Below are 22,976 nucleotides of genomic sequence, written 5' to 3' on the forward strand. Positions count from 1 at the left end.
TTAAAATAAAATACTAGGCAGATCTAAAATACACAAACCAGTGTGGCTTGCTATTTCTTAATACATCCCTAGCCAGTTACCACCCAGGCCAATTCTGACATTTCTCTCCTACATGTAAAAATCTGTATTTTATTTATTGTTTGTTAGAAAATTACTTAGAACCCTCAAGCTTTATATATTTTTTTTTACCAGAGGCCCTAGAGAAAAAAATGGTGGGTGTTGCAATTTTTATGTCACACGGTATTTGAACAGCGTTTTTTTTTTAAACTCAATTTGTTTGAAAAAAATACACATACAGTATGAAATACCCAATATTTTAATGAAATATAAAAGATTATGTTACATCAAGTAAATAGATAGCTAAAATGTCACGCTTTAAAATTGTGTATGCCTGTGGAATGGCACCAAACTAAAATACTTAAAAATATCTATTAGAATATTATATTAAAACATTTAGATTATCATATTATATATATATATATATATATATATATATATAAATATCTATATCTATATATATATATATATATATATATATATATATATATATATATATTATTTAAAAGATTTTACAGGTTACCAGTTTAGAGTTACACAGGAGTTCTGGGGCCAAAATTATCGCTCTCTTGCTAACTTTCGTGGCGATTCCTCCCATGTGTAGTGCGTTCAACGTTTACACATGCACTCAGGACTTCCGTATGCAGGAAGTATGTGGAGAGTGGACGCTTTAAAAAATGTTGTCATTATTTTTATTATTTCTTTTTTTCATAACTTTTTTATACACTGTCTCTTTATTTATTTATGTATTTAATCAACTTTATTGCTTTTACAAGGGATTAACAACATGCAAAAACATAGGCCGTGACCGGTCCTCTTTATAGAGAGATCTGGGGCCTATTAGACCACAAATATCTCATTTGGGCTCCAATGCAGCAGACTGGAAAAAGATTGATCTGATTGGCTGCTTCCCTGGCTGGTAACAGCCAGGTAAACAAAAAGCCGAAACCAGAAGCGACGAAATCCTTGTTGCCCCCGGTTTCCAGGGTCACAGAGAGGGAGGAACAACATCAGTTCCTCTCTCACTGTGTAGTGCCGCTGTCGCCGCCAGTAACATTGCTCCTGGGCTCTGCCGTGGGCCCCAGAGGTGGGGGGGGGGGGACTCCCTTCCCACTGGAATCACTTCTGGTAAAGAGGGAATCTCCGGCTGCAAATGTTCATACCAGGTTGATGCCTGCAGGTGCAGGTATAACCACTTCAATCCTGGACATCATAGGACGTCATACGAGTGGGAAGTGGTTAAATGTATTTTCTCAAATGTAAGCAGTGGAAGTACTATAACTGAATTTGACTTGGTTTTAGCCTCTTGCAATCCCTGTACAGCCGAGCTCAGACTGGAGAAAGGGGGAGCAGCATGGGGAGCTAGTCTGTTCTGTTGCAGTGTAAGTAACATGCTGATAGGAGGAGAGAGCAATGTAACATAAAAATGAGGTCACCAGTCTGCTGCTTCTCCTTTTACTGTGCAGTCACAGGCTGGGTAATGGACAAGTTACTTAACTGCAGCAGAGAAAAATCTGGGGCTGCACTGTATGGCAGAGTTGTGTCATTCTTGAATTAGGTAGAAGAAAAAACAAATCCTTAGGTAGGTAAAAAAAAAATATATATATATATATATATATACTGTATATATATATATATACAAGGGGTCCTCAAAAAGTTTCTACACTTTTTTATATTTAAAAAACTTTAAAAAAGTGCGGAAACCTTTTTAAAAACCCTCGAATATATATGTACAACGTATTTTATATATGTATTGTACTGGTTGGTGCTTTTAGAAGTATGATTGACCTACTAAATTCCCCCTATGTGCTCATACCCTAAGCACAATTCTAACACAGAAAGATTGTGCAGTTTCTCATTTGCAACCAGCAGACGGTGCTACATTTAAAGTCTAGAGTCTGGGCATAAGTAAAAGACTGTTCTATGTTACTACAAACATTGGTTGCAAGCTATCTTTTGAAGAAATAATCAACTCATTGTGCTAGAGTTCCAGAACTTCTACTATAACCATCATTTATTCCTTCTCATTATTTTTTAAACGGCTAATAAATCTGACTTATCTGTATCGCTTCACCACTGAATGGAACCATTCACCTTGTGTAATTCAAGCTGATTTCATGGAATATAATGAATTAAGAATCCAGATTCATTTTTATTTCTTTTGCAGCAAGCACCAACACCATCCTGGGAAAACCATGACAGTTGCGAGACCTAATTAGGTTTGTTAGGCTGACTGGCATGAGCTTGCGCAGTTCACAAATACTAATTTAAGTCACATAAATTCCTGCTGGCCTACGGCAGTGCAGCCTGTGTTTGTCTTTTATATTGTCGTATCTTACCTACACTGACCCTTTATGTGATGTACTACATTTCTGTGAATAGTAAATCAAGTTACACTTTGCCCAATTACTCAGCTGATACTTCAAGGTTTATCAATCTTCAAATTTAGAAATACGTGATCGAAAAAAACAGGCAGTTTAGAGATAGACAAAAAAAAAACTTCTAATAAATATTTCAGCATACTGGGAAATGTTTGAAATTCAAGAACTATTTGGATGAAGGACCTTTTCACTTCTAAGAAGAGTTCATTATTATAAAAGGAGATAAAATATAGTGTATGTTGGTCTGGAAAACCATAGGAACCAAAATTTGTTTGTGCCAGATCTTATAGACTGGACAGCCTAAAAGCTTTCCCATATCAAAATCGGGTTTTCTCAAATCATCAGATGGTCAACAATAGGAAGTAGATGGACTTACGCATTACAACTATACCTGGATGTAAAAATGAAGTATCAAACATAAGGGCTGTGTTTAACTGTGGACATCTCATGGTTTAAAATGTTGTTTCTCCTTTTCAGAAAGAAGGAAAAGGTGAACTAACACCGGAGAGCCTCCTCACCGCCCCAGTCACCACTGTACTTACAACTGGGATGTTGAGTTGTCAGTGCCCATGCAGGTGATCCAGTGGTCCAGAGATTTGAACCACTCTTCTTCCACTGACCACTGGCAGCTCAGCATTTCCAAAGGGGTAGGTGGGGGGGGGAGGGGGGAAGACGGGGGTAAGAGGGAAGGGGGGTAGGGTGTTAGCTGAGAATATCAGTACAGGCGGTGCATGCCACAAAACAATTAATAAAGTGCATATAGTGCTTCAAATCAAGAAATAAATATGGTAAATTCATCAAATTCATAAAGTAAAAAAAAAAAAGAAACGATCCATGCTATCATGCAGAGAGAAAGTAGTGCAAAACAAGTCCAGAAAAAAAATGTAATAAAAAGTCCCAAACAATTAATACGTTGAAACGTGGTGTTCATCATGTGTACATCCTACTGTAAAAGTGCTGTATGTGGTCACCTACTTGTGCTCCACTCCCAGATGGAAAGGTATAATTAAGCCTCTTACCGGAATGTAAGAACTTATTAGGGTCTGACCTCACTTTAGTGAGTATTCCCCTCATTGTAGGTATGGAAAGTAACTCCAGGCGGGGGGGGGGGGCCCATATAGATATTTAGTGACTTGGATACGCTCTCCTGTTCACCTCGCTACAATGTCACTCCACCAAATATATTATTCCCACCAGATCACATGGGGCATAGTATATAAAGAAAAGAAGGAAGAGAGCCTCATTGCGCACCATCTGTTCCTTACATCAATTTATAAAAAAAAAAAGATATCTATTTACAAAGTCAATAAAATTCAGTATACAATCTTGTCCAAACACCCCAGCAGGCGTGCTTACATCACCGCTACTTCCTCCACCCCCTGTACATTTCGTCATATGAGACATCGTCACTAGGGCAACTGGACATTGTCTCATACAACGAAATGTAAGTACACCCATCAGGGCGTTTGGACGAGATTGTATACCAAATGCCTGTGTTTTTATTGACTTTGTAAGTGGATATCTTTCTTTAATAAATTGATGTTACCAATGGGGTTCTCTTCCCTCTTTTCTTTATATGCTTTGCCCCATATGATTTTGTGGTAATTATATATATGGTGGAGTGACATTGCGGCAAGGTGAGCAGAAGAGCGTGTCCAAGTAATTGAATATCCATATGGGACCTCCAGTTGGGAGTTACTTAGCATACCTATAGTGAGGGGTATACTCACTAAAGCGAGGTCAGACCCTAATAAGATCTTACATTCCAATACGTGGCTTAAATATACCTTTTCATCTCGGAGTGGAGCACGAGTGGGTGACCACCTACAGTACTTGTACAATAGGATATACACATGATGAACATTGTGTTTCAACCTAATGATTGTTTGGGACTTTTTTTTTTTTTTCTGGACTTGTTTTGCACTATTTTCCCACTGCATGATAGCCTGGATATTTTCTTTTTTGAATTTATGAATTTGATGCATTTACCATATTTATTTCTTGATTTGAAGCACTATATGCACTTTATTAACTGTTTTGTGGCATGTTTATATGACTTTTTATATGCACATATGATTTGACTAGGTCTTTTATTTTGTTATTCAATATTGTTAGTGTGCAATAATTTTGAGTGTAGCTGCCAGTAGCACTAACAATCACATATTATTGATTATTATACAATTTCTTTTCACACCAAGTGCAGATAGTTGTTTTAGATAGCAACTAAAACTTGAAAGAAGATCTAACCTTTGTCCACTATGCTTTTAAAAATATGTTGTTTTTTCAGCCTGTGTCTGCACTGCAAACTCGTGTTCTGTCCCACTGACCATAGTTACCAGTAAGAGGAAATCTGTAAGTAAGAGGAGGAGTGCTGAAAAACTGATGGTGGTTCTAACCTTTCTCTGCACTGTCCGAAATTAAAAATAAAACTTTGGTCTGGAAATCTACAATAAGGTTCTTTCTGCATCATTTGTACAGATCATTCTGTGTCTTAAGAGGCAGGTTAGCACTTTAATATATGAACACATGTTGATACCTCTGCCATATTGCAAAGGCTTTTCTGCAAGTGGCAATTTTATCGCTGTTGGGGTCAATGACAGAGTAACAGACTTAAGTGGCAGTGCTGTCTTAGCTGCACTATATGATTTTCCATACATAAAAAGTTCATAATTTGCCTTTCGGAATGTTTAGCGAAAGGGAGTGTGAGGGAGGGAGAAACCCATGCTTGCAGGAAGTCATGACCTTTTTAACATTTTCCTATACTTCAATAATATTAGCTTTCACCTGAGATTAGGATTTATTTATTTTTGTACAAAGCCAAAGAAAATGTTTGTGTCTGGCATCTTTAAAGTTAGCGGTTTACTGCAAGTGGTATCTGATTACTAATAAAAATAATTATATGAAGTCCTATAATACGTTACCTGTTCGTAAGATATTAATAAGCCAGAGAGGCATAGAGCAGCCCCTATACACGGCACAAGGAGCCTTTTCAAATGTGGACAGACCAAGGAACTGTTTAATTACTTCTGCCTACAGTAATACTACTTAGCCTAAAAGAAGGTAAATAGTATGGATAACAGAACATGTATATATTTAGTATATTTCTATCATGGTAGAAAGAAAGACAGAGAGACAGACATGACAGAGAGAAATAATAGGTAGGTAGATGGATAGATAAATAAATATGTAAATGTACATAATTCCGATAAGAATAATTTTAAATAATTACACTAGTTATACATGTGCAGAAGTTCAGTCCAAGAACTTGGTTATTTAAGTGATTGCCAAGGACCCATGCTGGTCGTAATTCCTTTCTTGTTTTTCTACAGTATGATTCATACAGAGCGTATAGATTGTACTCAAGAATTTCTTATTAGCTAACCATTTTACATTCCACAGAAATAAATTTTCCATAAAGCTGGAAGATTTCACCAATGACTGACAAATGAACAATTATACATACTTGGAATAAGGACCCTTATGCATTACTTTTTTCCCAATAAATATTCCAGATTAAACATTTAAACTACGAGGGGTTTTCCCTGTCTGCTCCAAGTAAAGAGATGTGTGCATGGAAAGGTCAGCCAAATTCACAAGTGGGCCCTGGCCTCCTACTTCTCCACCTAGCGGAATTTGTGATTCAAAGGGTTGGTCTCTAAGTCGCACCCAATTTGCACTTAATTACCAATGAAAGGTATACATATGAGGTTACTGGTGAGAGAAGGATACATGGAAAAATCCAGAATAACACAGCACCCTCCCATCCACTGAATCTTCTGTACTTAAAAAAAAAAGCAACCTCGGTCCAGAGTGAATATGTAATGAAGAGGGATGGAAGTCTAACCTTGTCATTACTGTGATTTCAATTTTTAATGCCTTGAAATGGCAGAAGCGCACTGCCAAAGTTTCACAGAGTAGATTAACTATTAGGACACAATGAACATCAGCTCTGATAAAGTCGCAGAGATATAGTTCACCATCATGCTATTTTTTTTTAAATAAAGTGACTTGTTATTGTGATATATTTTTTTGTAAAAATTCATAATAAGGCCTCAAAAACCTAAAGAAATGTTTGTCAAGAGCATAGGTTTCAGTGCACATTTCCTAATCCCATAAAGCACTGACATCTGGTGTAAAAAGTGTTTGTGTTAAGAAAACTGTTTAGTGTTAAAGCCATGACTAAACATCTGTGCACTAAGCGTTCACATTCAACATCTGATGCTTTTACACAACAACAACCGAAAAACACCATAATAGTAGTACTACTACTAATAAAAAAATAAATAAAAAAAACACCATATTTATTCAGATAATTTTTCTGCAACAACAACCAATTAACACTTTAGCTAGGTACAAAGCGCTAGTAATATTAAAGCAATAAATGATCTTCCTCTATTGAATTTAAATGACAGTTACGCTTTGAAGGCATTAGCTTTAGAATTGTAAACTAACTTTTAGGAAACCAAAGAATTAAGACCTCAAGGCCAAATGGCCCTGTGAACCTGCCCATGGTTAGGATTTCACCAGGCAGAAGTTTTGAATTGCTCTGATGGCAACTTTGAGCTAAAAAAACAAAACAAAAAAAACCTTACCAACTAGAAATGTTCCTAATCCAGAGATACTGTAAAAACTACTCAGTGAACTTACACTATGGCAGTGCTTTATGGACCATTTCCGTTATAAGGACAAGAACCAACGTTTAGGGTAGTTTAAGCTGTATAATCATTCAACAATCACTGAAAGCTCACGATTTGATTAATAGTTCTCATCTGAAAGTGTGGTAGGTATAGATTTTTCTTTGACAGTGTAAGGTCGGGAGACTTGGAAAGTGTCTTTGTAGACTAGTATCAAGCCTAAAAAGACTAGGGCCATCTATGGTATAATTCAATATTGTAGCTATCTGTATTACATTTCCCACTAAGGAGATTCGCTTTAGATTGTAATCCTAAATATGTCCTGCGGACAATACACAATTGAAAAAAAAAAAAAAACTGGAAAAGGAATGTTGTCATTAACCGACAGATGGACTTTTATTGGGTGGGTGGGTGGGTAATACACACATTTTCTTTTTGTATAGCTTTTACAAATCAGTCCCATAATGAACAATACAATACCGCTTATTCTACCTGACACTGCATGACCCAGACCTACTGGAAACTGTGGAACGGTATTATGTAATCCAGCTTGGATTTTTATTAATGTGCTGCTGGAATGGGAAAATATACTTGCTGCTTACTAAATACAACTAGTTTGTGGCATTAAGCACTTAATACAAATTGGACACCCATATATTGTATCATTTCAGATAAACCTGATGATCATGGATGTACGCTGGTCTCTATATTTACTAGGGGCATGCACCTTGGCAAAATAATCACTTATACCATGTTTTCTTATTAGAATTCTAATGGGTCATCTTCTTAACGTATAACTAGAATTAGCTAATACCTACTCCAGTCACAATGAAGGCATAAGGCTGAGGCATATTAAATGTTTCTGACAATAATAATGTCTATAAATGTGTCTCTACGTGGAACACAGACTGAACACATGAACTATATGGTAAAGATAAAAAAGTGAAAAGTTGATGTTTTATGCTGGCTTTTTTCTGTCTCTTTTCCCATTGTTCTCCAAAAAGAATTCTAAACAAAATGTGCTTTGTATCCTAAAAGCCCACAGTTAAATATGCAGTAATAAGTACATACATATACTGTATAAGATGCACAAAAGTACTTTTTGAACTCAATTTTTTCTTTCCTATCTTCTTTTAGTTTATACTTCAAGGACAGAAATGGTGGGTCTCTTGCTTGCCATTTCTGACCTTCATTCAAAAGCCCCAAGCTCAAAGTGTTTGCTTGTTGTATAACAAGGTTGATAATGCATGTTCATATGACATTCCGAGCAGTAAATCCATGCACTGCATAGCTTACATTTATTGCCTTTTGCTCACATACAGAGCAAAATGTTAGTAAGCAATCTCTTTAGATGTCTTCCACATGCACATTTTTGAGACTGCACAGCTTACAGTTGGACATTGTCAGCAGACAGATGTACCCTTACTCTCTCCTGAACCATGTCTATCCATAAGATACAACACTTTGGAAACAATCCCAAATAGGACGTTATACAAAAACACATTGGTTGAAATAACAGATAAATACAATGGTTGTGAGAGTATGAACAAGTTTGAGAGCTCCCCAAGTTGCATGGTCACATTCTGTGACAACACCAAGTTAAATCTCATTTAGGAATGACAGGGAAATGATAGTGATGTTTCAGGTTTATCCATTGTGAAGGGGTTTCATTCTTTCTGTATGATTTTTAATTATTTTACTTTTAAGAAGAAAAAAAATCAGGGACATTAAGGCTTCAGTGAGACTCTATGGCAGGTAAGGGAGTTGGGATCTCCAAGATGAAACTCCCTGAAATATAACAAGATATATAACAAGCCAGTGGGTGATTCAGCTAACACTATGTGATTGTTCTGGCCAATCACCCCCTCTGTCTCTAACAATCTTTTACATGGCAGTTTCCAATAGGCCAGCCACCCACTTGATGAACTCTCTCCTACAGGGCAAAATCCCATATGGTAGCCTCTCCCCATAGCTCTCTCACAGGACAGTCTCTAAAAAAGCAGTCTCTCCCATAGTGCTTCGACTCTATAATGGGGCAGTGTCTTTGTAATTTGGTGGTCTTTCTCTAACAGGGCAGCCTGACACTGCAATCGTTTTCAATATGATAGTAGGTTTAATAATGAAAAACTAACACTAAAATAATGAGTTATGCTAGAACCCTTTATCGTTTTCAGGGAACCATAAAAAATATTGGAAATTGCAAAGCGCCCAATGCTCAGTGGGATAATGTAAAACAACAGAACTCAAAAAGGGGCTTGTAACGTACACAGGATGAGTAAAACTAAAAAAAATGTATGTATATATGCAGAAACATTTATCTGAAAAGGCTTTTCAATAGTAATTTTGTTTATTATATTCTGAGATGGCTCTAATACGTAAGCAAACAGTTTGGCAGTAGGTAGCCCTGACAAACAATACGATGATAGGATGCCCTTATTGCACACGTTCTCCAATAATTCTAACTCTCATACAAGTAAAAACATGTTTAAAGGACAAACTGTATACACATTATGCTCTATTATAACAATATAAAAATGCTTTTAATTTCCCTTTCTGAGAAAAAAACCCACCACATTAAGTTACTATTCAGTAAAAGTTCAGTTTGACTATTTAAAAAAATATACTAGCAACAATTTTAACACTATATGTAATATTTCTCAAGGCCAAATATGGGACAAAATTTGAATCCTGTCATCTTGACTGATATAATATTTTTAAATGTGTTAATTAACTGACAAAAACATGCAGCCTGCCTATGCGTAAAGTCAGAGCAGAATATGTGAATGTCTTCACTAAATTTATTAGCTATTTTCAGGGTTGACACCATGCAGAATGAGCGCATCTATGTAACACCATTAAAATATATATTAAAATGTATGTATTACATGACCCAAATAATCAGACTAATAAATTACGGAAAAAGTATAACTGATAGCGTGCCCAGTACTTTTAATTAACTCACTGATTTACTAAATACATTAATTTTAACAGGCACCTATATTGTTACATGTAAATAAGGCACACATATTGACTAAAGAAAGAGCCTAATATTTTATGGTTCTTGTCATTTGTATTCTATTATTAAATTTTGTTTTCCAGGTATGCAAAATTTCAAAGATCAGCATATGCAAAGTATGCTTAACAAACAAGTACAAAAAATTTAAATAAAGTAGGCATGAAAAATATTGTTTTTCCACCTAAAAAATGTATAATTTGAGAAGACCTTAAATACCAATAACTGGCCAAAAGTTTTAATTTGAAAATCCAAGTGCAGTCATAGAACTGCCTATGGACTGCCAGACTTAATTGAAAGTGATTCCCAATGGAAAGCATTGAATACTTGAGTATTACAGAAAAAAACAATAAAAATATTCTTTGCACACTTGGTTTTAAAAGCTAAAGGTGGTCCCCTTTTTCCTACTCTAACAATTTCCAAAAGTACTATATTAAATATCTAAAAGGGATGTAAAATTGAGATATAGTATAATAATCTGAAGCAAATATAAGCAATATTTATGGGCAAATTTAAATGTGAGGTCAGTTCAGGTTAGCACATTTTTATTATTCTCTAAATATTTTAGTTGCTATAATATAGGCCGATATCCAGGTCTATTTCATGACTCTATGTGATCCAGTCTTCAGTATGCCTTTATTACTTGTACCAAGTATAACTCTTTTAGGAAATATACACAAGATACCTAAAGACATATTCACTTAGAATATGGTTTTTGCAGGTGTGCCATATCCAATCTATTTGAATACTTTTGTAAAATGAAATAAAATATTCTCTTACTTTGCTTTTCTTCACCATCAAACCTCAATGAATTGGAACTAGTGCATACGTGAATGCTGTGGCAGTCTTACATCTACTGTGGTTTCTCTAGGTATAATAGATCACTGACAAAGGGAAGGGTACTTATAGGCTTCACCTCTAGCTTTTACAATAGCAAACACAACCATTACCCTTGAGATTAGCTGATGGCAACCTTGATCTTGTTGGAGCAAATTGGGTAACTCAAGGGACTTGTCAGTAACTTTTTAAAGCTCAGTATCTCTGAAGACTTTGTGTACAGCTAAATAATTTAGAAGGAGGATGGGGCAACAACAAGACTTGTTATTTTTCCAATTTTCAAAGCTAAACTAACAATCACGTGTTTTGATCAGCTGTGGGAATTGGGATTTGTTCTCAAACAAAGACAGCAAAGATATACTCACCACACCTAAGTTGCAAAAGAACTACAATTCTCGAAATGACCTATTGGGAAGCATCAGATCACATGTTTCTACTGTAAGTTTTTAAGAGTTGCTGGTCAAAGCCTACATTCACAAGTCATACAAACCAGCATAACACTAATAGACCAATGACAATGTGTCTGGCAGCTTGGTGCTGCTAGTCTTGAAAAATTGCATGCAAATTGGAGTGGACTTTACTACTTTACTACTACTTTATCAAAAATAGTGGCTCTTACTGCCTCTTTCTTCTGCCACCAGCACATTGCACTATGCTCCACAGGTGCCCCTTTCACTCTACACTTCTCTTAACTAGTATCCCTTTAGCTGCCTATGTCCTCAGCTAATTGCACACTACATTTAGCTTCACAGTGACACTGACACTGTTCCTCATTACCTGTATACTACATTCTGCTCCACAAGTGCCACCTTTGTTGCCTCTGCCCTCTACCAATTTCACATTACACTCTTCTCCACAATTGTTCCCTCTGTCTTCAGCCACATGCACTCTACATTCCAATCAGCTAGTGCCTAATCTGCTAACATTGTCCCCCAACACCTACACACTACATTCTGCTCCAAAAGTACCCATTCTCCTGTCTCTTCCCCCCCAACAACTTCACTCTACACTCCTCTTGATGAGTGTTCCCTCTGCTGCCTCTGTCCTCAACTACCTGCACACTACATTCCACTTCACAAGTGTCCACTCTGCTAACACTTCCCCCCACCACCTTTATACTACTCCATACTACTCCACTTTTGCTGTTTCTGTCCTCTACAAACGTCACACTACACTCCTCTCCACAAATGTCCCCTCTGCTGCCTCCTGGCCTCTTTCACCTGCACACTGCATTCTGCTCCAGAAGTGTCCCCATTGCTGCCTCTGTCCCCCACCAACTTCACACTACATTCCTCTCTACAGGTGTCTCCTTTGCTGCCTCAATCATTACAACCCGTACAGTACACTCTGCTTTGACATTCAGCTTTGTTCCATAAGTGTTGCTATTGTACCCACCACCTGTCAAAAAGCTCCACTCCACAAATGCACCTGCTGTGGAACGGGCACACTTTTTCTAGTATAGAATACTAGCTGTAGAATGTGGTGGTTATGCTAATATATATATATATATATATATATATATATATATATATATATATATAAAACCAAAAAAAGTAGATAATATTTATTAAAATAGAGAAGCATTTTTCAGGAACTATGACAATACAAATAAAGGAATCAAAGCAATACAGTTACATAGGTTTCCCTTGTTACACAATCTAGGGTAAAGCTGAGTAGAGATTCAAGAAACACTTCACAAAATGCAGAATTACAGAAATGATTTTTTTAACACTGAGTAACATCTGGCTACAACAGGGAGTACAATGACTTTAAAATATTTACAAGTTTCCATTTGAGGAAACACATGCATGATGCAACCATACATCTTGCTCCGCTGTAACAGTACAGACAGTGGAGAGTATATAAAAGAGAACATTGAAATCAAATAGTTATAAGCTGCAGTTTGTAAAAGTAATTAATAAGTATCTAGGGTACCCTGGTCATTTTTAAAACACTTGCTAATCAGTTAAATATGTTCTTCGTCGTTAGGCCAAAACCCAAGAGGAGAATAAAAAGGAATATTTACTAAGGGGTTACAAACTTTCATAAGTTGCTGAGTATAAGAAGAACAAACATAGACCATTTAACGTAGCTTGTTCCAAACATTACCTGACAATAATTGCACTTTATATTTCTATAGGTGCTATTGGTTCAAGGGGTAAGCTAAACATAATAAAATATTTAGTTTAAAGAGGATGATCTCTGACTACTAGCGCCATAAAAGGCCCATACAAACAATAGCATAAAGCACTGTTGATATTATTTGCTTTTTGCTATGTAATACAATCCAAGCTGTTTGTCACCTTCGAACCTGTGTACAATTAGGACTGTTTAGATTACATGCAGTGCTTTTGTGCATGCAATGAGGTCATGAACATTCCCACGTACCATAAATCATCAGTGTATGCAAACCATATGATGGGATCAGTCAAACACCGACTGTATCCTGACATTTGTGAGTGCATTGTCGCTGGCCTTTGCAGACATGCTTGGCTACTCATGCTCAAGATGTGCTTAGTTTTAAACTCATTACCAGCAAAGAATGATGCAGAGTTCAACCACTGACACTGAACGTCCTCCAGAATAAATATACTTCCTACTTTATCTTTTCTATCATACATTATTGGTGGGAAAGCTAAAAATCACATCAGCAGTTCATAGAGAAGGTGCTTCCTGATGCAGACTAAAACTACTCCATTTCTGCGGCGAGTCAACAAGCAGTAAAACATTATCCCGGAAAGTAGTACACAAGTTACCGTAAATGGGAACTTTGTCTTGCTAAATGTATGTATTCTAAAAAAAAACAACACCACTTGTCTTTTTGAAACAAGTGCAGAGATCAATAATTTCCAACAATAATTTATTATTTGTTCTACACAGGTAAACACATATCTGTGTTCGTGGTATAAGGATACCACGCAATTGAAGTTTCCTGTTCAGCATGGGTCATATATTTCATAAAGTAAAAAGCAGTGATGATGTGTGCAGTTCAATAAACTAGAGCAGCTGTTCAGATTTCACTTTTCATTTAAGGCCATCCCTGAAAGATGAGTTATGATTGGTTGTTACGGGTTACTAACTGCATCTTCCCCTTTTGGCCATTAACTATGCCTGTTACAGTGCTACTTCATATCATTTTTCATTATGTTTTTAAGGCAACGCTGAAGCTGTAAAGTTATCTCTGTGGCCCTGTAGTGCTAAATGAATGGGTTCAGTCTCTAGAGGTATTATAGACATGGAGTTCGTACACCCAAGTTTGCTTGAGTTTTTCTCCAGGTGCTCCAGTTTCCCCCACAATCCTTAAAATGTCCTGAAAAAAAACATCAGATTGAAGATTAACTCTTGTCTGCGTCTTTATGACACATACAAAATGGTCATTAGATTGTAAGCTTCTTTGAGGGTAGGGACTGAAGCGAAAAGGCTCTAATTATGCTGTAAAAAAACCTCAGATGTACTTCACTCAGATTGAACTTTAGACATCAAATTATTAACGGTAATTGTTTTAGTAATGCATATTACAGCAATGTAATTTATAATGATACTTTTAAAATGAGCCAATAATAAAAGGTTATTTGGTGGGTATGCCAGAAACTCTTGTTTAAGCAGAATTTCAGTCTAGATAACTTGGAAAACCACCCAAGAATTACATTGTATGCTTCATCAGTATGAAAGACATGAGGGTTGGCCCATCTAATGCATAGGTGACTTTCATTTGTCAATATATCTCATCTTTTCCTATCTATTTAAATAGGCTGTTAATGTTCACCTAAATGACACTTTCAGGTAAAATTCGCCCACTAGACTGCTGGTAATGAATTTGAAACTTAATCACAGAAAAAAAAAGTATATAAAAGCAAAACTCTGCTGTATTAATCATGAACCAACCAGTACATTTGTAGCCAGACTTGTTACTAATGCCACAAACTTATGGGGTTGAGCAGGATTCCCACGGTAATAAAGATAATAATAATAATAATAATAATAATATTAATAATAATAATAATAATCATAATAATAATAACCATAATAATACTAATATTAATAATAATAATAATAATAATAATAATAATAATAATAATAATAATATTAATAATAATAATATACACATGAGCTTAAATAATAAAGCAGTGCTCAGACTAAAGATGATGTGCACAGTTCAGTGACCTACAGCAACCAATCATATTTAAACTTTCATCAGTTCGCAGGGTACAAAACAAGAAATATGATTGGTGATATGTTGCTAGGGGTTACTTCCACAACGTTGCACGTTAATCTTGGCTTTTTTAAATAGACCTGATAACCCTGGTAATCTATGCCTATACTACAAGCTTTACTGTATGATGAAAACGATCTTAAGAGAGGGGCACAAAAGTTCTGGTGAAAAGTAAACTTTGGGTAAAAGCCCTAAAAAATGACATTCTGAAATGTCAGAAGTTGATAACGTTTTAGAAACTCCTCAACAGGTAGAGATCTATGGAGGAAAGGCATATAGCAAAGTAGACTTACTTCAACTACAAATGTAATACATGTGTATTAATGATTGCATTAGAAATATCTATATGTCCTAGATATATTACATCCATACCTTAGCAAAGTCAGATAACAGACTTTTAAATGAAAGAATCCATTTAAATGTTTTCTGCATCTTAAAGAACATGAAAAGATATCACAAATAACCAGACAGGTGATAATAAGAGTCTGCTTTTTTATCTCCAAAATGAGCCTCGACAATTAAATTAACCTGTGCTTTGTAAGTTGTCAAAATTCACTAAAATCGTAAAAATAAAAAAATAATACAAACACCACATCCTCTTTTGCTTTTTTCTGTTTCTATAACATTTCAATGACATTTAAATATGATGACACATTATAAAATGAAATTTCTATGTATATTTATTTAATGTTTTTTTTTTCATATAGTCAATTTTACCAAAGAATTAGAAAAATCTCCTATTTAATTAATATTAAGAACAAAGCATTAGCTCAGGTAACCCAAAACACAGGTGTGCTCTGTTGATCAAACTTGTTATAATGTACATTTGCTTGCTGGAAAAAAAAGTTACAGTCTGACCAGTAACCCACTATACCTGGAATGGAAAAAATCTAAATTATTCACTTCTTTTATGTCTATTGGCAAATATTTATTTTAACACTGATGATATTTGAATGACATAATGCGTGTTGTACTATACTGTTAATTGGCAAACAAATTCAGTTTTAGTACAACGTGGTTCTTTGATGCACCTACATCAGTGTTATTTATTAATGTAATCGGTAGAAATTGTTCAGTATATATATATATATATATATATATATACAACTTTTTTTTTCCCTTTTCTTCTTCTTGGCAAGAGTTACGTTAAGCCATGACTAAACAGGGATAAGTCTTCCTTAGGCTATAATCAAATAACCAAGGAGTGTGCCCTGCATGTGCAGATGTTATCTGTGGTCGATCACAGTGACAAGTGAACTGCTTAATCCTTCTTTTATCCGGCACACAACGCTGGGTTACCCCTGTTCACTCGACTTGAGGATCAACAAAGCTGATTTGATTTCACAGGGATCACAGATTCAAGTAAAGAGCCAAACTCTGTAGCGCTCAAGCCAGTACAGCTGTGAGATGAATGTGCCCTAGAAGAGGCACTAAATATTAATTACCTGACCTTAAGCACTGTTCTGACCCTCTCAGCTGCACACTACACTAAGGCACGTGTGCTATAAACCTCTAAAGTACCTGCTTTAAGAAGGTAGTGACTGCTAATTGTCAGTGTTTGATATGCAAATGCTGTATATGTAGGTATCTAGACATATACTTGTATATACAGTATATATGTCTATGGGCATGGGGCATCATCTATCTACAAGGAGGAATTATAGCAACCTTACATTAAATGACATTTTATAGCTGGCAAATTTTTTTGGGGTTGCAATTAAATGATAAAAGTTACATTTTCTATGGAAAGACTTCATACATTTACTATGGCCGTACTATCATGGGAATTGAATATTGATAAGCTGAATCTGTCGATACACCTTCTTTCTGTATAACTGTATCTTTTAAAGGACATTTTTATTAAGGTAATAAATGTTGCATCTTTTTTTGGATTAAAAACCCCTTTTTAATTTACATATATATTTAAATGTATATACGTTTGATAACATCATTCTGCATTGAACTCAAGGCAAGACATTGAGTTCAGTCTCCTAATTGGATCAACTTCTTTGTGACTATTGATTTAGATAGAAGCAAATCAATGCATGCAATCTCAAGTAACCGGGAAATGATCATTTGCTCTGATTGCTAATCATTCACTCTATTCCTTACTGAGAAAACATTTTGCTTATTACAAAAGTTTGTTTATGTTGGCCAGATGATGTCATGCTACCTCTACATGTCAGGGTTGGCCTACATTGAAGTACGCCGAGGGCACAAGCGTGGCACCGGTTTAGAACCTGATCTGTGTTGTCTGCTAAATCTTCGGATTGTTACATGCATTTAAAAATTCTAACAAAAAGTAAAAAAATTGTCGTGAAAAAAAAAAGGTTTTTCCATAGTTTACATTCCTGTACTTCTCAGCATTGCAAAAACCTAAGTGCCAATCTTTTAATGGGAAGGGTTAATGTCAGGTGTTTTTGGTAGCAAGCTCTGCCAAGGTTTATGGGATTAAACTTCTTATGATCATATTTATCAACATCATAAGTCTGATACCACGCTGTGCATCCCATTACAAAAGTTGTTTTGTAAATGTCAGAGAAAAGACAAAAAGTCACCGGAGCAGCACAACAACAAACATCACCGTTCTACCGGGGGATAAAGTGAACTGCATGCGTCAAGGCGAGAACACGTGCCTGCGCTCTACTGATATTAGATGATGTCTTTTAATATTAAACTTTTCGGTAAGGATCAGGAAAGACACTGCCTGAACTACTGTGCCAACTCACTTCACCTCTTAACTTGGATCTACGCTCAGGCAACGATTTAAAGCTATACATGAAAACCTAAAATAAAACATGACATGCTCCTTCAAGCATATAAATCATTCAGGCTTCGGTTTCGCTATCATCTTTATTTATTATTAAACACCGGCGGTGTTTTAAGGTTAAGAACGAGGTTAATACTTGCAAAGAAAGCAGGATGTGAGCCCTGGCTATGCTGATTGCAATTGTGCCGTCTAATTAAAATAGTATAATGTGCTTTGGAAGGATGCTGCCTAATAAATGACATTGCTTCCCCTGACAGTGACAATGTGCCATGGGAAGCTTGGCTCTTCTGAAGAGCTCAAGTAGCAATAAATGACCTTTTAGTGACACCCAGCAAGGTACAACACTAATGTCAAGCTATTTGGGAGCGTGTGCCTGTAACTGAGTGTTGAGGCATGCTTCCTTAGCAATGACAGTGTTCACATCCTGTAGGAAGTGAGTCTAATGGCTACAATATTCTTATGCAACTTGATATGCTTTGGAAAAAATGATCAACTTGATACAAGTGGAACAAGGTCACGGCTTGCTGGAAAAGTCGAAACAGAGCTCAACGCAGCATGGTGGCTTAGTGGTTAAAGCGTCTGGCTTGCAGCACTGGGGTTCTTGGTTGAGATACCAGCCAGGATGTATGAAGTTTGCATGTTCTACCTCTGCTTACATGGCTTTCCTCCTAAGCTTTAAAGATGAGTGGGTTTGTTAATTGACCCCTGTCTAAATTGGCCTTAAAGGGTGAGATAGGGATCTTAGAGTGCAAGCTCCTTCGTGGCAGGGATTGACACGAATGTACAGTACGTAATTTGTCGGTGATCTGTCTGGCTTGCAGCACTGGGGTTCTTGGTTGAGATACCAGCCAGGATGTATGAAGTTTGCATGTTCTCCCTGTGCTTACATGGCTTTCCTCCTAAGCTTTAAAGATGAGTGGGTTTGTTAATTGACCCCTGTCTAAATTGGCCTTAGAGCGTGAGATAGGGATCTTAGAGTGTAAGCTCCTTGGTGGCAGGGATTGACACGAACGTACAGTACGTAATTTGTCGGGGATCTATAATAAATTAATAAACTGCTACGCTCAGTCGTTATCACGTAAGTTGCCGGTGATCTATAATAAATGAATAAACTGCTACGCTCAGTCGTTGTCACGAGCCCTGAAAGTGCACCCACTGTAAACTTTTCAATGTCAGCTAAGCAAAGCATGGCAGTCTGATGTGCAAAGGACACCAAAACTCCTACTTACATGAGACATCTGCTGAGGTTAACAGTCCTTCAGGGGCTCTCCTCTCATTGGGATGACCAGGCGACCAGGGCTTTGTACGTAGTCAGCTTTTCTTCTGAGTCCTGGAGATCTCCACTCTTTCACTTGTGAAGCACCAACTCAATCCAACAGTGGGCCGAGGGATGGCTGTGTACAGTCAGCAAAGTGTCTGTGTGCTGGCAGCATGAGAAAGTCAGAGGAGTCGTCCAGGAAGGAAGTGACAGGAGACGAATGGGGAAAAAAAAAGCAGCTCTCAGCCTTTGTAACATGGAGAGGAGGAATAGAGGCAGTGGATTTAAAACTCAGTGCCTGGCGAGGTGTCGTTTTCTTACCTCCCCCTCTGCTGCTCTCCCCCCCTTCTGTCTTCTTTCTTCCTCTCCCTCCCTCTCTCTCCCTTCTTTCCTCCCCTGTTCACTCCCCCTCTCTTCTGCACTCCTCTGTTCCTCTTTATCCTCCTCTGGATAGATAGCTTCCTATTTTTATCTCCACGCTACCTTCCCGTTATATTTCCGAGCCCTCTGTGTTTTCTATGTGTTTAAGCATTGTGCCTGCTCATTTCCCTTCTTCCAGGCTCTAAGGTTCTCTATACATCCCACAATTCAAGGGACTGTCCCTCTGCTGGATCCCAAATCCCTCTGTCCCACTTTCCTCCTTAGTCGTCCCTCTTTTTGGCCGGACGTAGAAAGAAAAATACATAAATAAAACGTTTTATCTAACAATGACTTCCAGAAATGACAAAAAAACATTCCAGCACTGCAAGGGTTAAAGTGCGTCTGAACCCAAAAGCAAAAATATCATGTATTGAAAAAGAAACCCCCTTAGGTTTGTGGGACTTTAAGGGTAACAGTAAAGGCTCTCATAAGAGAAGTTTTAACGTGTAATAATTATAAAATTATGAGAGCCTTTACTGTTACCCTTAAAGTCCCACAAACCTAAGGGGGTTTCTTTTTCAATTTATGACGGGATTATGACGGGATTATGGTAACCAATTACCTGGTAGCTATCTATATTATTCTACAAAATATCATGTATTGCAGCTTACCAGTCAGTACATGTAGTGTCTGCATTAGTCTTCTTTTTATAGGCTTTTTTTTCTTCATTTTCACCTGGTGATCCGACCAGTATTTCTCAACTTACTTTCAAGCTGTCCAGCAAAGGTGACAGTAAGGCTGGCCATACATGATACAATTTTATTCCAATCTTCTGTAAGAATTTCTTGAAATTTACCTTCAACTATGTAGTACAAAGGCCTGCCTAATTGGATACAAGTGAAAGTGTTGTTTAGCTTTGACCTCCTATTATGTGGTTTGTGGTAAATCTAACAGAAAATTGAACAAAAGTTGAACATGTATGGCCAGCTTTTAACCTTCTTAGCGGTATTCCCGAGCGTGGCTCGGGGTTACATTTCAGAGCCAAAAGTGGTAATCCCGAGCCACATTCGGGGTACCGCCAGAAGCAGGTTACTTACATGTCACAGGGATCCAGCGATGTATGCGAGCGGTATGCTGCGGCGGATCTTCCTCCTGATCCTCTCCGTGCCCCGGCTTCCGTCTCCTGCGACGTGACGTTCGGAGGGGGATGGAACCGGTGGCAAATTCAAATGTAAAACACACCAAACACACTACATACATATATATATGTATATGTATGTATATATATATATATATATATATATATATATATTATATATATATATATATATATATATATATATACATATACATATATATATATATATATATATATATATATATATATTATATATATATATATATATATATATATATATATATATATATATATATATATATATATATATATATATATATATATATAGTATATATATATATATATATATATATATATACACATACATACATACATACTTTAATATTTATTTATTTATTTATAGTTTTTTATTATATTATAATTTATAATTTTGTGTTTCAAACTTTATCATACCCAAGATGTTATAAAGAAGAACGCACCGTAAAAAAAAAAAAAAAATGTAAATAGTTGGTTTGGGCTGCTCATTCTTAAGAATTACATGAAAAATAATGGTACCGCTTTCAGCACCTAAAATACGAAAGAATCATACCGCCAGGGAGGTTAAGGGATGAGACAAATCATTGATCACTGACAGGGGTGCTTACAGTGGCCAGCCTTTATTTATTTATATAAAGCCTTTCTTCCAAAAGGAAAAAAAAAAAGATGTTTGCTGTAACTTCAAATTTACAATAACTGTAGTGAGCACACCAAGCAACATAAAAGCTGGCACGCAAGGTGACTGTACCTTGTGATTAAAATCCAAATAATAAGTGTGCAGTGCTTAATAAAAGTGACAAACTATATATACACCAATAAATTGCATTAAAAAATACAGATAATAGAGAAGTGAATTATATGTGACTGTGAAAAAAGTCCATAATATGTGAGAAGTCCATTCCAGATATAATCTATAGGGGTACTATAGGCTCACCAAAGGTGTTAGAAGATCAAGCACAGAATGGTATAACACCAAGATTCATGATGAATATCAATGCAAGTGAACCTCCACCCAAAATATGCACTCGCCAAAAATGAGATGAGAAATATACACGCTTCAATAAGTAATCTTTAGTCAGTCTCCTTTGGTTTACCACCATGTTGGCAGCATGCATTCCTTCCTCCAGGAACCAAGAAAAATGGCAGCCGTAGCTCCAAAAACGTGGACGCGGTGGCGTGATGTCAGCACATAGGCCCCTCCCAATGCGTTTCATTCACGCACGCATGTTATCAAGGGATACGCCTCCAACTGCTTATAAAACGTTAGCTGGAGTTCAGCTTTAATTTGTTAGTTAAGTCCATCTTACCCTCCCCCAGACTGACAATGCTGATGTCCAAACATGTCTGCATTACTACGTCATCCAGAATGCAGACACCCTTAGACAGGAAGAGTTGCACTGGCAGGATCATCTGATGAAATAAAGTAAGAACAAACTAAAAAAGAAAACTAATGCAGCCACCATATTGAAAGTGATATTAAAGGATTTTTCTAAATAACAAACATGTTATACTTACCTGCTCTGTGCAATGGTTTTGCACAGAGTAGTCCCGATCTTCCTTTTATGGGGTCCCCCGCCAGCGCTATTGGGTTCCCCCCCCCCCCTGGCTCTCCATCCCCTCCTCCCTTGTATGGCCATAGCTTTTTTGGCCATGTTTTTCTAGTGGGTCACAGGAGTGCACTTACTTTTTCTCTCCTGTGACCCAGAGTCAGCCTATAGCAGGTTATTGCCCACTATCAGCTGACGTCACAGAGCAGCTCCAGGTTTAGGAAGGACTGTCGGGATCCACCCAGTTACCTATATGATAGCTGGCTCTGGTTTTCAGCACATGGCATTCATCCACTCCTCTTCAGCTCGGCACTTCAGTGAGCCCTGGAGTGGCAGAAAGGAGAGCGGTAACTGACAGTCACTGCTCTCCGCTCTGAGAACACAGAGAATTTAGCATTTCTGAGCTCAGTTCTCTGTCTTAGAGCAGACATGGCACACCTGCAGCATCACACCGATGCTTCAGCATAAAGATGTATATGTGTGTAAGCAGGGGGGCATGCCTGTACTTAAAACGGATAGTCAATGTGTGACACAAAGTGGGGAAGTTCCTTGTCTGTGTGTGCAGGGCTTGTGTAGGCTGCAGCACCTGTGGTGCATGGGCACAGAACGGACTACGGCAGATACAGGAATCTGTGCATGAGCATGGTGTCCTGTATCTCCTAATACACATCATAAACTGACCATACCATCATGAATCTGCTTCCATGCTTGACATGGCCAGTTTAATAAGGG

General features: G+C 37.0%; 1 protein-coding gene across 10 annotated transcripts in view; it reads right to left on the minus strand.

Moving 5' to 3' along the window:
• The window catches only part of MEF2C (myocyte enhancer factor 2C), a 376,634-nt gene that overhangs the window by 238,428 nt on the left and 115,230 nt on the right, over window positions 1-22,976 (minus strand). The window contains exon 1 of one of the 10 annotated variants that reach the window (XM_082261439.1): window positions 19,135-19,482. The exons of the other annotated variants lie outside the window; for them this stretch is intronic. The gene's annotated coding sequence lies outside the window, so the exon portion shown is untranslated. Of the gene's footprint in view, window positions 1-19,134; window positions 19,483-22,976 lie in introns of those variants that run through there. 10 annotated transcript variants of the gene reach the window in all.

Source organism: Pelophylax lessonae, assembly GCF_965119305.1.
Source record: "Pelophylax lessonae genome assembly, chromosome: 1".
In the NCBI taxonomy this organism is placed as follows: domain Eukaryota; kingdom Metazoa; phylum Chordata; class Amphibia; order Anura; family Ranidae; genus Pelophylax; species Pelophylax lessonae.